Raw genomic sequence first — 13,603 nt, forward strand, 5'->3', positions numbered from 1 at the left:
CACGTGCAGGATGATCTTGAGGGAGCAGTAACTGAACCCTTTGGAGATGAAAGGGGTGTAAGGAATCGTCATGCCAGACATGCTGTACACTGCAACGAGACACTCCAAAGGCAGAGGCAATGGCACGTGTGCTGGTAGTAGGATTATTCTGGACGACATTCAATACACTTTCTTCCATGGTAGGAGTTCGTGTCAAACGTGGTCTGCTCGCTCTACTCCTGTTACCTCTAAATGACCCATAATCGCACAAATTTTGATGCACACGCGCAACGGGTGGTCCGGTACATGTTTGTCTGGGAAGTGTTCTCCATAAATTCGTTGAGCGGCTTGCCCATTGCCCTCTGCTAATCCATACACTAGGTGCATGTCTGCCAGCTCACAGTTCTTATATCGATGCATGCTCTTCATGTGGCGACTACTGCTTGAATGAGTAAACCAGAATTTTTCCCTCTCGCGAACTGATGAACAGCGCAGTGTACCGACTTATGGTGACGTTTCAGGTTATGGGTTCCTATGTGATTCACATTCCTTTAGATGTTACCTACCTCCCCTAAACGTTTGTACCAATATTTTTGAGACACCCTGTATAGTAAAAGATGGGAAAGAAGTGGAAATGAATAAATTTTCTAACATTCTAAAACAGTTAATTTATTAATACACGCCTATTAAGAAATGACTACTTACATGATGTGCACAATATTTGTTCACTTTTAAGAAATATGTCATAAAAAATGGTTATTTTTTGTTGTACACTGGATTCTACTATACACCGTTCAAATGTTTGCATTTGTTTAAACACTCAGATATATTTTTTGGCACATTTTCTTCCCACTGAAGGCCTCGATGCAAAGTTTCAAATGCTACCAACATTTCATGTTTGGAAGGTTTAATATTGCCCTCATTTTCATCCAACTCATCATTGATATTGTCACTAGCTCTTTAAATATGCTCCAAAATGTTGGAGTCACTCGGATATTTAGCTACTATGACATCATTATCAACGCCTAAAAATTCGTTAAGAACAATTTCTCCACTGATCAAACCTCGCTTGGAACTCTTCCCAAGATTGCTCAATGTCTTCTAGTAGTTCATCCCTCTCATCTCTGTTAATTAGCATTTTAGCAAAACCTGCTTTTGCGAAACAATTCTTAATCATTGTTTCCATCACATCTTGACTCCACACTTTTGCCAACTCTGATATGCACATCCGCAAATCTATAGGTTGCTTGGTTTCTATTCTCAGTATAATTTTTTTCAGTATGTGCATTCAGTAGTGCATTTTCAAATACTTGATAATGCCTTGGTAAATTGGCTGCAGTTTAGATGAGGTATTCAAAGGGAAGAAAACAAGGTTCACACTTGTAAGTTTCGAAATTACCGAGTGAAGGTTGAGCTGGGCAGTTGTAGACAATCAACGTCATTTTACTTTTTGCTTTTGTCATCTTTCTATTGAAATTTAAAATCCACTGTTCAGAAATTTTTCAAAACCATTTCTTTTCAATGGGTATAGTCTTCTTCAATTGCAACTCCACTTTCATCAGAAATAACTTTTTTGAGTAAGCCACGGTGCTTTTAAATTTGTCTAGCGAACCAGAACTGGTTTGGAATGTTTTATGCCCCAGAAACGATGCATACTCCATAGCCTTTTCTTTTAATGGCCCTGATATCGGCACGTTTTGGTCTTGGATCAACTTTGTCCGCTTAAAAACTGCTTCATCTACATCTTCATACAGGCATAATTTTGCATACTTCCGACTGGGTACCATTGCCTCCTGCAATTTGAGAATCTAAACACGGTTTTTTAGAATGGTGAACACACTACTGGCAGGAATACCAAATTTTAAAGAAATTTCTTTGTTTTTTTTAATGCCCTCAATCTAGTTTCCACCAGTTTCCTCCCACTTTTACACACTACACTCAAGGATTTCCTTTTATATACTGTAAGGTTACTTGCACAGCAGCTAAAACAAAACTAATTTAGGAACCACTTGTACCTACCATGTAAAAATAGACAGGTGAAATTTAGTGAAAGTGTGGAGGACTCATTTCTTCGAAACAGATGAATTTCCGTAAAATCACTCTCTCCTAATTCTCTAATAGGATGCTTACAGTGGAAAACAGGTTGATCAGACCCATTGTCCACATCGGGAATATGCCTTAATCTTTGCCGATGGCTGAGGACCCATAGATAGCAGTTGACCAGTGCGACTTCTCGGTACAGTAGTGTATAAGTTTTACTTTTTTTTCGCCATTGCTGACCCACTGCCAGGCAAAGGCCTCTCCCAAAATCTTCCATCTTTTTATATCCTGTGCTGTGGTTGGCCAGTTTCCCCCTGCAGGGTTTTACAGGCACCACTAAATTGTAGAATGTTTTAGCTCTTAATTTGTGAAATTAATCCCTTAGTTGTTAAAAGAGCTAAAGAGCTAAAAGGATTAATTCTTAATCCTTTTAGCTCTTAATTCATGCTTTCTACAACATCAGCTCTATTGCCTAAAGGCCAGAGGTGGGAACAATGCATACCTGAGTCTCTCAAAATCAGTTTGTTATGTGGAAATTTTCAATGTCATGACCAAGGGGAAATCAAAAAAGTTTGCTATATGGAAGTTCATTAAAGAGAGGTCTGACTGCATATGTAAAATATAAATTTAACATACTCCTGAACAGGTTAATAAAGAAGTTTGTCCAGAATCTGGAACTGTTTTTGTTATAGTGAAATTTTTATTAAAATATTCATTCTAATGGATATTTTGATGTATAATGTTATAGTAAAATTCAAATTATACAAAGATAAATTATGATTTGGTGATTTATTTTATTATTTTTTTTTATGCAAGATTCCTCTTCAAGTAATTTATAACATATATTGGCTATGTTATATATCAATCAATGTATATCATAATTTATACTAATATGTACAAATATAACTGGAATAACTTAGATTCTATATGAAGTAAAAAAAAACAACAATCTGTAAAATACATCGAAAGGTAATTTATTCTAGTTTTTATGTTCAGAAATAATTACTTAATGTATTCTAATTTTGTTTTTAATTTTTTCAGGTAATCTGCCCTATAAGAGATGGCTTCAGTAGAAGAAAGCATGAACTGTGTCCTCTGACTAGCTGAGTATAAGTCCATATTAGGTTAGAAGAAAATTTGCAATGTATTATGCAAAGGAAGCACTGCACAGAAATTCAGTTTCAAACTGGATGAAGTTCAAAAATATTGGTTTCGTCAATGATAAGCCATGAACTGGAAGGCTCAGATTAAACATCTGTGGAATCTATCAAGGAAGCTTTTCGGCAACGCCCACAAAAATCACTAAATTGGGCATGTGAAACTTGATGTTCCTAAAGCAAAAGTGCACAAAATTCTTAGAGTGAAATTGCAGAATTGCAAAAGTGAACTTACAAGATTCAAGTGCATGAAATATTACTGGAAGAGGTCCACCATGTGAGATTAGCTTTCTGTCATGAGTTTAATGAAAATTTTGGAAATGGCATCTTATCTCTTGACAATCTAATGTTTAATGATGAAACAATGTTTCAAATTAGTAGTTTCACCAAGATCTCTCTCTCCTCCTCCCCCACCAAATATGGCAAATATTCTATCACCATATTTGGTGGGGGGGGGAGCACAAGAAATCTGGAAACATGAAAGATTCCATAAAGTCGGTGTCTGGTAAGCCTTTAGAAAAACACGTATAATTGGTCCTTTCTTTTATGAAGAAACAATGGTTAGCAGTGATAGTTATCTTGCAGTGCTACAGGATTTTTTTTTATTCCTGGACTAAGACAATTAAGAATTGAAGCCAATACAGTTTTTTCAGCAGTTTTATCACATCACTCACAGTGTTGGACAGCTTTTAAATGAAGTCTTCCCAAACAGATGGCTTGACAGGGATTGATCAGTTGCTTGCCACAAAAGAGTAATTGGACTTTTTTTCTATAACCCCCCATAGAAAAAAGTCTGATTACTTGGACTTATTTCTGTAGGGGCATATTAAAAGTATGGTTTACTCCTCAAAACTTTGCACTTTAAATGATCTTTGTACCAGTATCATAAATGCAAGTAATGCCATAAATGAAAGAGAACTGGGGAGAACATATTTATGGAATTGCAACATCACATTGCATTTTGTATCAGTAATGATGGAGGTTATGTTGTATTTATTATCTTAACAATATTATGATTACATACCCTAAGATGTAGAATAAATTAACTTTCCAATGCATTTTACAGATTGTTTTTATCTCATATAGTACGTAAGTTATTTCAGTTTTAGAGTGCACAAGGACTTTATGGACACTATAAACATGTTTATGACATCCATGTTAGGAAAGTGTGGACTACCTGAAAATGCTGAGCAGAAAATGTTAATAATACTTTATATTATTAATTAGAACATAGATATATCACTTTATGAGAACCTATTCAAAGATGTATGTGATATCTAGTGGCACTAAAAAATTATTTAATCTTAAGTCTCTAAAAATATTTCCTTTTTAAATGTATTATTTTGCTAAATAAATTTGCATAAGTTTAACTGCCCTGGTTTACTGATGTTTAAGAACCTGCAATTGTCATTTATATGTCCTTATTTACACACATTTCAAGGTCATATTGTGAGATTCTGTCTCATCTAGAACAGCGATGGATTCGGTCCTGGTCCTATGTAATGATTAACTCTGACTTAGATCTTATTGAGAGTTGGTGGTACTTCCTTCATCATTGCAGATGGGACCAATTTATTCTCACACTATGACCCCCTCAACTAAAGGTCAACCTTGAAAGGTTGAACTTTGGTTGAGAGATACAGGACTTCTGTGGTCTTGAGGTGCAGTTGAATTTTGTATGCATTAGAAGAGATCTGGAGAACCAGTACATCCCATAATTATTCTAGAAACAGATCCTGTGTAATTTTTACTTTTAAAATTAGCAAACTAAATTGTGCATATTATCAGTGTAAGTTTACGGTGATATTCAAGGTGCTGTTTATAACATAGGAATTTTATGAAAAGCCTTTGTTTCCTCAGTTAATTGTGTATGGTTTTTGTTTGAGGAATACCATATTCTAATGTGGATAATATTAGGATTTTATAGATTTTTATTATAAATTAAGTATCACTAAAATCTCCCATTTCTTTTTAACAACTATTTTTTTATTTTATTTTATTTACTTTTTTTTTTGTGTGTTTTTTTTTTAATACAAACTTCTTTATACATAACATTTGCATACCTGTTGAATTGTACATCTAGATCTTTAATACAGTCGATTCCGGTTATTTGGGACACATCAGGACTAGTGCATTTTGGCCCAGTTATGCCAAGTTTCACATAAATAAAGATACAGTGGATCCCCGCTTCACAATTGGTACAATCAAGTCACGTTACGATGGACTCACCATAGTAAAGTACTGTTCACTATACATGTGTAGTAAGCGCTGGTCATTGTGATCACGTTTGTGAATTGAATTTTAATTCTATTAAACAGTGATTCTAATTAGCAGAAATAGGAGGAATATTATCTACAGGCTATAAAATTAAAGATATATTAAGCACAAATTTACCCTTTATTACCTTAGCAATTAAAAAATTAAATGATACATGAAAATTGGAAGAATATACATGATAATCGGAATAATTAATACATACTGTAATATGTACGTACTAACTAGTTGACATTTGTGGGTGGGGGTTAAAATTTAAAACAGTAAAAAGATCAGCAATCAGTAACAAAGAAAACAGCACACAAAAATTGCAAGTGAGAACGGAGTAACAAGTTACAAAGCTTTGAAAAAAGGAATGAAGAGAAGATTCTGAAAATTAATTTTTTTATATGATTGAAGATTTCGTGGAAGTGTAAATACATTTCACCATAATAACCCACAGAATTCCAGCTGTCAGTATTATTGCAAATTCAATAAGATCGAGTTTACTATCCTTTTATGATAGATTGCACTAACTGAAAAGCCCAATAAGCAGGTGACTGCTACTTGTTTTATGGTTGTGACCGCCAGAAATCTGACCGAACCATGAGGTATGGTCGGAGACACTTGTATACAGTAATCTCCATTGCTGCGGTCTCCTGCCCCGATTAAGCAGCATGTTGTCCCAATTAAGGAAAGTAAGCCCTGGCTATTTTCTCGATTGGGTTCTGTTCTTTAAGATTTGTCCCAAATAAACGGCTGCTCCGATTAACCGGTCGCCCAAATAACCGGAATCCACTGTATTTTGTTATCTTATTGTTTCGTTATTATATTTTAATGGTGGTCTGTAATGAGAGCATAGTGCTTATTTTTTTCCTGGGTTAATTTTAAATTTATTATCATTTAAACTACCTTACTAGTTTTTCCTCTGTTGTGAATAATTTAAATCGTGATATGTTCATATTAGTATTAATAGTTCTAAGGAAGCAAGCTTATACAGCATCAGTCAGGAAAGGGGAGGAGAACTATTTTATCTGCCCAGCATCTCCATTAATTTGTCTAGTTCATTCTTTCTAAAAATTTATTCAAACTTTCCACAATACCAGACAGTAGTTTATTCCAATAATTTATTACCCAATGGCTGAAAGCAAATTTTTACAAATCTGTCTTAACAGCCATCCTTTTTTGAATTTAAGTTTATGTCCCATCCTTATGTATATTGCCCGAGAAAGAGTAAAAATGCCATCCACATTTAGTTTTACTTAATATATTTAAAACCTTAAACACTTCATTCAGGTTTCCTGACAGTTGCCTAGTTTTGTAATGCTGCAATATGTAGAAACTGAAGTCTTTTGTGATGAGTACCCTTTTGTGGCCTTGATTAATTTGGTTGCTCTTCTCTACATTGAGAGGAATTATAAAGTAGTGTTGAAAGGTTCCTCCTCTTTGAGGAATGCCAGTTGAGATATTTCTCTGATGATAGTTTTGCCCATTGACTAGTAAATGACCAGTCAACAAGGTTTGATGTTTTAATAAAATGTAGGTTTTTAATAGATTACATGAAATTCCATAGAAATTGTTAAAGAGGAAGAGAAAGCTGGGAAACATTTTAACAGCATCAAAAGCAGGCAGCAGTATCAAATAGGTCTCCTTTTTTTCAATCAAGTGGCAGGAAAGGGGGTTCGAAGTTGATAATAGTGGAGACCTCTCTTTTTCCTCATAATGTGTATTTTAAAACTACTAGAAGAAACTGCAGGGTTAGAATAGAAAGTACAACTTTCTTTTTGCATGAACTTGAAAAATGAAGATGAAATAGAATGGGGTGGAAATCGTTCGGACCCCAAGGGATTTTTATGGAAAGGAGAATTATCTCATATTATAGCCAGGGCTGGGAAAGAACCTTTAGTGTGAACATGCCTATTAAAAATGGAAGTGACACAATCCAAAATGTAAACACTTGTCAACTTGATTATGTAATTAAGTAATGGTGTCAGGGCCTATGACACAAGATGAAGTGTGTGGGGGGGGGACAATTATTATTATTTTATTTATTTATTATTATTTATTTTATTTTTTTTATTATTATTTTATTTATTTATTATTTATTTTATTATTATTTTATTTTATTTATTTATTTTTTTTTTTTTTCAAATTTTGTAGTTGAAATGTGAAGGCACTGATCAGGGTATTTTGATAGCTATTATGTGGCCAATAAGGTGTGTTCAGTTCTGGAGCAGTATTGGCTTTATAAATGTAATAAAGCCAAACAGTCTACTTCTGCAACATTATTACCTAAATGATAGATTTCTTGTTCATAGGCTCTTGCTAACATTAACACTGCAGGAGAAGATGATTTCTGTTTTTGCCCTTTAAGCCCTTACAAAAACAATCTGTCTTATAACTGTTAACATTTATTATAGAGGGAAATTTCATTTTAAATAACTCCTCTTGTTTGGGCCTGAACAGTTAAGTGAGATGGATATCCCACTTTAATTTAAAGGAATTAGGTTTTGATAAATTTTGAAGATGAATTTGTTGCTATACAGTAAATACATTTAGATAAAAGTGAAACATCCATGATTGGACAGGAATCAAGCATATGACAAAAAGATTGCTAATAGCTTAGGTACATTATTAATAATTAGAAATTCAAGTGAAGATAATTCTTGTTTTATCTTTGTTACACAAAGGATATATGTAAATGTTGGATAAAGTAAAGATGAAGGGAATATGGTGATGAATGGAGCAAAAGATCATATCAAAAACAGAAGAGCATAACCTTGCATATTGTAAATACAAGTGGAGAGTGTACGGTTTGAATCATACCTAATATTTGTCATTTCCATAGCCCGATTATGTAGATTAAAAATAGCTAAAAATAGCCTTTAGCCAAGTGTGGTCAACTGTTGGAACAAACTTCTGTTGTTGTGGAAGTTGATAGTTTAAATAAATTCAAGGAAAACTAGACAATCTATTGGAGGGAATGAATAGGTGAAATGAGGTGGGTTTTTTTTTTTTTTTTTTGTTGCCGATGGCAAACTTCCACACAGTTTTTTACCGGGATGGGATATACAGTGGATTCCGGTTATTTGGGCCACTGGTTAATCGGAGCAGCCGTTTATTTGGGACAAATCTTAAAGAACAGAACTCAATCGAGAAAATAGCCAGGGTTTACTTCACTTAATTGGGACAACATGCTGTTTAATTGGGGCAGGAGACCACAGCACTGGAGATTACCCTACGATTGTCTCCGACCGTACACGTGGTTCAGTCAGATTTCTGGAGGTCACAACCATAAAACAATTAGCAGTCACCTGTTTATTGTGCTTTTCTGTTAGTGCAATCTATCATAAATGGATAGTAAAGTCGATCTTATTGAATTTGCAATAATATCGACAGTTGGAATTCTGTGGGTTATTGTGGTGAAATGTGGTCACACTTCCATGAAATCTTCAATCATATAAAAAAATTTATTTTCAGAATCTTCTCTTCATTCCTATTTTTAAGGCTTTGTAACTTTTTACTCCGTTCTTCTTGCACGTATCGTCTTACTTGCAATTTGTGTGTGTGTGTCGCGTTCTTTGTTATTGATTGCTTATCTTTTTACTGTTTTAAATTTTAACTCCATCCACAAATGTCAGTGAACAGAAATGTAAATTAGGTAGTATGTACATATTACAGTATGCATTAATTATTCCAGTTATGTATATTCTTCCGATTTTCACATATTTAATTTTTTAATTGGTAAGGTAATAAAGGGTAAATTTGTGCTTAATATATCTTTACTTTTATAGCCTGTGGATAAATTTCCTCCTGTTTTTGCTAATTAGAATTGCTGTTGAAGAGAATTAAAATTCAATTCACAAATGTTGATCACGATGACGGCGCTTACTACATATCGCATATGAAGGGTATTTTACTATGGTGAGTCCATAGTAACGTGATTTGATTGTACAGTGAATCAAATGTAAAGTGGGGATCCATTGTATTTTTAACTATTTACGTGAAATTTTGGATAATTGGGGCAGCCGCTTAATTGGGCCAAAATGCACTAGTCCTGATGTGTCCCAAATAACCGGAATCGACTGTACTTAAAAAGAAGGGGTCCTTCTGTACACTCATATAAAAGAAAAACTACTGGTTTGGGAGGGGGGGGGGATACACAGACCAATAGATTAACTAGATAGGCAGAGGTTAAGGTGATTTTTGCACTGCTTCTATTGGAAAGCAAGGAATTGGGGATTTCAGGCCCTGCTGTGGGTCATCATAGAACTCATGAAATACATGGGCTGTAAAAGGGTAAATAAGAGTAAGAATGTGTGCATGTACACTAATGCTAGGAGCATTATAAATAAATTTTATGTATTTGAAGTACTGATTAAATCATCAAGTGCAAATATTGTAGGGATAGTAGAGACATTTTCTGCTATCCTAAGGCAATGCATCCAATCAAAATGGGTGCAATGTTGAGTCAATTTCATGTGATATAAGAACTGGAAAACCAAAATTGAGGGGAGGAGTGTGTTATAAGCCTAATGGCTATGATGAGTACAACGAAAAACCATACAGAGAAATAGTGTGGGCCTGTAAATCGAAATGTCTTATAATGGGGGATTTTAACTTTTTAGATGTTGACTGGAATTTGGGTTGGTCACACATGCACTAGCAAGACCTTTTTTTTTTTGGATTTCTTGGATGATTGTTTTCTACAGCAGCATGTTAGAAGGCAACAAAAGCAATACTCTTGATTTGCTTATCAGCAGTGATTCTACATGCATTAAGAATCTCCAGGTGAAAGACCACTGGTTTGCAGCAATTAGTGTACTAATGTGGGATTTAATTAAAGACATAACTACTGTCAAGGGTAATGGGAAAGGCTTTTGCTTTCGTAGGGATGACTACAGTGGAACCAACTGATGATGTTACCAACAGCAGATTCTAAATGGGAAGCATTCATAAACTGGAGCAATGTGGCATTAAGGGCAAGTTACTATTGATAAAGGGATAGTTAAGTAGAAAAAGACAGAGTAATTATCAATGGGCACTGCTCTTTGTGGACTAATGTTATTAGTGGAGTTTCCCCGGGGTTCAGTGTTGGGCCCATTGTTGTTTTCAATATTTATTAATGATACTGATGAAGGTATCTCAGGCTTAAAGGCCGACCGGGCTAGCTGGGTGGGTAAAGTGCCTGCCTGGCAACCCAAAGGTCGCGGGTTCGAATCCCACCTCTGGCTTGGATCAAAGTACTGCAAAAACGTTAGGGGGTGCATTATGGCCACAGAAGCCGATGTGCCAACAACTACCAAAAAAAAAAAAAAAAAAATCAGGCTTAAAGTCAATTTTGCAGAGGATACAAAGGCTGGCAGGATGGTTAACAGTAATGACAGTATGCTACTGCAACAAGATTTAGAAAAATTAGGTCGATGGGCTGAGAAATGGCAGTTGAAGTTTAACATTGACAAATGCAAGGTACTACATATGGATAGCAGTAATCTTACAGTAACTTATCAACTGTGTGAAACTGCACTCAGAGTAATAGAAAAAAAAAGGACCTGGGGTGGGGGGGGTCATTGTGCAGTCATATGAAATTCTCTGAGCAGTGAAGACGTGTTGTCAGGACAGCACATAGGGTTTTGTCAATGATATACAGAAACTTTGCTAGTAGGGATAAGATGATTATTCCTTAGTACAAGGCTATGGTTAGGCCACATCCAGAAAATTGTATACATCTCTGGAGGCCTCACTTTAGGAAGGATGTAGATCTGCTGTAATGGGTGCAGAGAAGGCAGTCAAATTGGTGAAGGGAATAAAAGGGTGCTCTTACCTAGAAAGGCTTCAGTTCTGCAAATTGCAACATGTGAATACTAGGCATTTGCAGGATGATATGGAGGTGTTTAAGGCATTGAAAATATTAAGCAAGCTGAATGTGAATGGACTCTTGCTTAGACTACAGATATAAGAGGGCACAAATTTAAGGAAGGATGGTTGCTGCAGTGTGAAATTTGCTTTCACCCAACAAGTGGTTGATTGTTGGAATAGGCTTCCATTTGTTGTTGTGGAAGTGGACGGTTTGAATAAATTCCAGGAAGAACTAGACAAATTCTTAGATGATATGGATGGGGTGAAGTGTGTTTTGGCTGATTCTATATTAACTTGCTTTCTTGCATCATTTTCCACTACTACTATATTTCTACTATTTTTCAAGTGGTCCATCATATTTGATTGGATTCCTTGAATTGGTTTATTTTTCTTTTATTTCCTTGTTCTATAATTTTGGAAATAGCCAAAAGTTCATCATCGTCAGCCATTTTCAATCCTCTGCAGGATGAAGACCTCTCCAGCAACTTTCCAGTAACTTCTGTTTTTGTGCAATAGCCATCCATTTATTACTCATGAATATCATCCGTCCATCTCCATTGTTGTCTTCCAGGTTTTCTTTTGGGTACCATTGTTATTTTCTTAGTCCATCTGTCATCATGTCTTCAAGCTGTGTGTCCTGCCCAAGACCATTTCAGTTCTTTAGTTTTGATAAGAATGCCCTTTATTTTTGTTTGCTGTGTTCTCCTGTGTAATCCTGTGTGTTCTCTTCTTATCTAACAGTCTGATTCCTAATATAATTCGTTCCATTCTTCACTATATAGTTTCTAGCTTCTCTTCCATTCTTTTTGAATTGAATTTGAATCTCGGTATCATTGAAGTTTCACTTCCATGAATCATGGTGGGCAGTATACATTGGTTCATTATTTCACGTTTCAGACAAATTGGGATATTGCTGCTCAGTATGTGACAATTTCCTGAATGTTGTCCATCTGAAATTTATTCTTCTCTTGATATCCAGCAATTTATCATTATTACAGTTAATGACTTATCCCAGATAAGTATATGAAGCATATGAATTTCAATTACTGCTCCTTCAATGGTTATATCCCTTTCTGTGACATACTTTTTCATCATTACTTTTGTTTTAGCCATATTCATATTTAGTCCGAAATCCTTACTAACTCTGCATAAATTAAGATTTTCCTCTAATTCTTTGAGATCATGGCTTATGATTACAATGTCATCTGAAAATCCTAAATAGTTTAGGTACTCCATTCACATTGTATATGAATTTTTTTGTGTGACCAGTCCAATCTTCTGAAAGCTTCTTCAAGGGTAGCAGTAAACAAGTTCAGAGATATATGTGGTGTCTACGCCTTGTCTTTCTAGTGCCTGAAACATTGCCTTATGCTGTATGGAGTCAAATGCCTTTTCATAATCCACAAGTGTCAGGCTTAACAGCATTTTATATTCATTTGCTTTCTTCATTAGCTGTAATATTACTTGAAGGTGATCCATAGTTGAGAATCCTGTCCTAAAGCCAAATTGCTCTTTTGGTTGATTCTCATCAAGTATTCTTTCTAATCTGTTAGTATTGACCCTTGTGAACAATTTGTAGATGTGGGAGATGCTAATTTGTCTGTAATTTTCAGTTTCTGATTTATCTCCTTTCTTGTGCAGCAAAATTATGATTGCATTATTCCACCCCTCAGGCGTGATGCCTTTCCTAATGTATTTTGTGAAGTCTTGCACATTTCTGTGTCATGTCTCTTCCTTCTAATTTTAACATTTCTACAGTAACTTCACCTTCTCTTAGGGCTTTCTGATTCTTCATTTTCTTCATTGCATGTTCTACCTCATCAGGAAGGATATTGGGTATGTCGTAGGTTTTGCTGATTTGTGATCCATCTTCCCCACTGCTTGCATCATTCCTTTGCTCCCTATATAATTCTTTATAGTAGTGTTCTGCTATTTGAATTATGCCTTCTCTGCTATTTATAAGTACACCATCAGTATTCTTCAGTTTCGGTATCATTTGTCTTTCTGTTACTGTTCATGACTGCTGATTTAAGTCCTTTGTTTTTCCCTTAATGCTTGTTCTACTTTTCTTGTGTTAAATCTTATGTCCTCTCTGGGTCTCTTTAATGGCTTTGCATAACTCAGTATACTCAATTTTGTCAGTGTTTATCTTGCCCTTCATTTGTCACTTTGGTTTTTCATGACTAATTTTTTCTTCTTTGGATTTCTTTTTACCTATAGGTTTCTTGGGCTTTATCGCTTTCAGAAAGTTGTATTCCTCGTCAATGTCTTGGTCCTGAAAGGTCTCCAGAAGCTCAAACTTGTTAAGTTCCAGC

At 35.2% G+C, this 13,603-nt stretch overlaps 1 protein-coding gene across 4 annotated transcripts in view; it reads left to right on the plus strand.

The window, feature by feature from the left end:
- Window positions 1–13,603, plus strand: part of LOC150076716 (luc7-like protein 3) — a 192,071-nt gene that overhangs the window by 148,932 nt on the left and 29,536 nt on the right. The window contains exon 10 of one of the 4 annotated variants that reach the window (XM_090386955.1): window positions 3,061–3,341. The exons of the other annotated variants lie outside the window; for them this stretch is intronic. The gene's annotated coding sequence lies outside the window, so the exon portion shown is untranslated. Of the gene's footprint in view, window positions 1–3,060; window positions 3,342–13,603 lie in introns of those variants that run through there. 4 annotated transcript variants of the gene reach the window in all.

Source organism: Mastigoproctus giganteus, chromosome 12 (genome assembly GCF_048544385.1).
Source record: "Mastigoproctus giganteus isolate SK-2022 chromosome 12, ASM4854438v1, whole genome shotgun sequence".
Taxonomy (NCBI): domain Eukaryota; kingdom Metazoa; phylum Arthropoda; class Arachnida; order Uropygi; family Thelyphonidae; genus Mastigoproctus; species Mastigoproctus giganteus.